Source organism: Apis dorsata, unplaced genomic scaffold (assembly GCF_000469605.1).
Source record: "Apis dorsata unplaced genomic scaffold, Apis dorsata 1.3 scaffold_444, whole genome shotgun sequence".
NCBI lineage: Eukaryota > Metazoa > Arthropoda > Insecta > Hymenoptera > Apidae > Apis > Apis dorsata.
In genome coordinates this window covers 24,036-27,655 of record NW_006263692.1, presented here as the reverse complement: position 1 = coordinate 27,655, position 3,620 = coordinate 24,036, and the positions used below count along the sequence as shown (strand labels likewise).

General features: G+C 34.8%; 1 protein-coding gene across 1 annotated transcript in view; it reads left to right on the top strand.

The window, feature by feature from the left end:
- LOC102672121 overlaps positions 1-3,620 on the top strand; it is a 58,551-nt gene that overhangs the window by 44,392 nt on the left and 10,539 nt on the right. The gene's annotated exons all lie outside the window — the stretch shown is intronic.

Sequence of the window (3,620 nt, the reverse complement as noted above, 5' to 3'; positions counted from 1 at the left end):
ATATATATATATATATATATATATAAGGGTGCAATGTCCCGATTGTTGGACGGTTTGTATCTTACGTATAAAACCGTGTTTAGATGATACAACATTCCGTCTTTAAATAACGTGACCCTCTTACGCAAGCACGCGCTTAATAGCTGTATCAAAAGTTACGAAGGCGTTACGTTAGTTACACACGTTTGTCGCCTTGACTTCGATCCGTATTCGATGATGATTCTCATCGGCTGTTCGTTCCGCATATGTAATCGCTCGATCGATTTAAAAACCGTTAAAAATCGGGCAACAAGTGTTGTTTCAAATCTTCTTCCGGATTAATCAAGTTATTTTCGAAGCGATTGATTTTTCTATTCTATTAACGTTTTCACGAGTTCTTCGGAAGAAAATTGTTGAGGATAATTGTGCAATAATTATTGTATTCGTATTTTATATATATTTTAAATATATTGTTATTAAAATTTATCAAGTAACGTTGTTTAAATATTTTTGATGATGAAAACGATGTATTATTTATTGTCAAAAATTTTATTTTGCAGTGTGATAATTAGGTTTATTTTTTTTAATCAATTTAACAATCGAATGACGTAAATTAATTTTTAATTTTACGTATTCGTTATTGTGAATTATTTTTGACCCAATAACCTTTAAGGATTGATCATTATAGATTTATCAAAATGTGGAAAAAACTCTTTGTGAACGAGATTATTGGATAAATTTAGCGTTCATTTGATATCGCTCACTTTTGAATCGGCAAACTATATTCTGTGAGGATTAATCTTTACACGAAGGGTTCGTTAGGAAATGAAAGAGTTTCTAAAAAAATGAAAATTAGATAAGTTTAATATTCATTGATGCGGTTCACTTTTGATCCTAAACCCGTATTCAAAAGATTCAACTTCATACACTGAAAGTGAAATAATGCCTTTTATGAATTAAATAAATTATGGGTCACGTTTGATCCGACAATCAAAAGTTAAATCTTAATGCAACGGATTCGTTAGAAAGTAAAAAGTTATTTTACGAATAGAACAAGATTGCTTTTAGATTTATTAAAATTTTAATTAACAATTTGAAAAGTTTTGTAACGACAATAATAATAGTCAAAATGGATGCAATCATTTCTTGATTTTTTTGCTTCATTTTGAATAGTTCATTTTAGATAGGAAAATTTTTTTCGTCTTACGTAATCCAAATTTTATCTAAAAGGAACATTCGTTGTATATTAGAGAAGCTAAGAAGTGTGCAACCAGCGAGGAAACATTTTAGAACACAACATGGTTTGTAAAAGCCACGCTCCATCCCACCGTTTCCTTTCCTATTGTTCGCCTTGCTCTACCAGTTATCTACGTCGCAGCCGATTACGTAACGTGTATCCTGACTTCTCCGTTCCACTGATTTAGTGAAATCTTGTGTGTATCTTCTTTTTTTCTAATTGAATAAACGTATAATATGTTAATTATGAACACGATAAATTCTCTGCTCCAAAAAATCAAATATATTTAAAAGTATATTTTTGATCAGTATTTTATATTTTGGTGATTTCGACTTATATTTTGACATTGACATGGTTTTTTAGCGAAAAAAAACTCAATTAAATTATCTGATAATTGACCTCTCTAAAACAAAATATATTAGATTTACTAACCCGTGAGCTGTCAATATATTAAATACAGAGCAATTGAATCTATACTTTCTTGTAATTTTAGTAAAATTCTCTTCCTGACAATATTTTATAACGTAAATGTAATGACAGGCTTAGTAGTCTTCGAAATATTATTTTTGAAATTACAAAATTTATATTATACGAATTATTATATGAATATATACTTATCCGAGTACTTAAACTCTCAATATAGTAGGATAAAGAGTCTTAGAAGATAGCATCAGGCAATAAAAGGTTAAATCGTCTAATAAACTATAAGAAGGCAATTCAATATCCTTTTTTATATATTTCACGGTATCAATGCCAATTCAATATTACGAGTATCGCTCGCACTTGATGGTATCCGTAGTAGCCAATATACAAATAGCATCGGCATTGGTACTATTAACAGTACCGCCATCACGAGGAACACTAGGTACTACTATCCTAGTGGTGGAAGCAAGAGGAGAACAGAGGGCTAGTAGGAAGCAGCAGTGGGAGCAGGAGGAGGAGCGGAGGAGAGTGAGGTGGGGCGATCGATATAGCGTGGGTGGATGTGCAGAGGTGCGGTAGGACAGCCGCCAGTTGTGCTGTCGGCTGCATCAACGAAGAATCGTGCTCTCTCTCAATCGGTTGGCAGTGCACCGCGTTCTCCTTTATCCGTGGTTCACAGTGTCCGGTTGGCGTATATGTATACCTGAATGCATCGAACTTTATTCGATGGGAATCTATGGTGATTTCTGCCAGCTCGATATACGCGATTCCTTCTTCATCGACGAATATATCCATCTTTGGTCAATTTTCGGACGATGGCGGTGCAATATCTATAAGAATCATTGGAATGTGTCACCGTTCGGTTCCAACTACGCTCTTTGATCATTGTACCGTAACAAAAACTTTTTTCCGCAATTTTCTCAATCGAAACTTAAAAGATCAAAGATTTCCTTTTAAACGTTGCGTATAAATATACAAAATAATCTTGGAAACATAGAAACATTTCTTAAAAGATCCGTGAAAATTATCGCGATCGTATGTTACGTCGGAAAAACATACGTCTCGCGTATACGATCGTAATTCGCTCGTAATAATTTTAAAATTGTTTCGAGAAGAATCTTCGTATTGTCGCGAATTTATATCTTTTCATTTTTTGAAAATATAATCGAAGATTCTATTTTATAGATAAACGGAGAAGTTTAAGCTCGACGAATTTCTTCGCATGATTTAGAACTAGGAAGCAAGGTACGGGCGCGCATAGTTTCGAATAGTCGTAAGCTTCAGGAAAATCTTCAAGCGAAAACTTGAAAATAGAAACGAAGTATGCACGATACGAATAGCATAGCGACGCGCCTTTTTGTGGATAGAACCAAAGATAGAAACTAAAGAAAAATAAAAAAAAAAAAAAAACTATTCCTAGAACTATAACCTATTACAATCTATTATAAAAGACAATATCATAATAAAAATTATCGAAGCATTCTCGAAGTTACAAAAGGGGAAAAGTCAAGGCGATTGCCGTGATGGAAAGGTCCATTCTTATATCCAGTTCTATAACTTGAAATCGAACGTTCCAAATTTTGAAATTTTTCTTATAAAACGAATCGATGCGTGTAGAGCGCTAGGAATAAACCGGAACCAATTTTCTTCGTCGTGTACAGTGTTGGCACGCAATTTTATGAAATAGGTGATGCAAATTGAATGAAATAACAAGCCGGTGCTCTATCGTCAAGTCGATGTTGAGGGAATCAATTGGTACATCGCGTTAGTGTCGCGACAAACACACTGGCCTACATGTCTGTTTATTGGCGGCTCGTTCACGGCTCGTATTTAACGTCCCCCTTCGCATTCTTCAGCTGAATTTTCCTGGTCCCTCACGACTACAGACGAGACGACGCAGTCGCGGAAAAGGCGACCGCAGCCTTACGGCGATGGCGCAGTTGTACGCACCCAATGCATCCCTCGTCGTGATACACCCTTT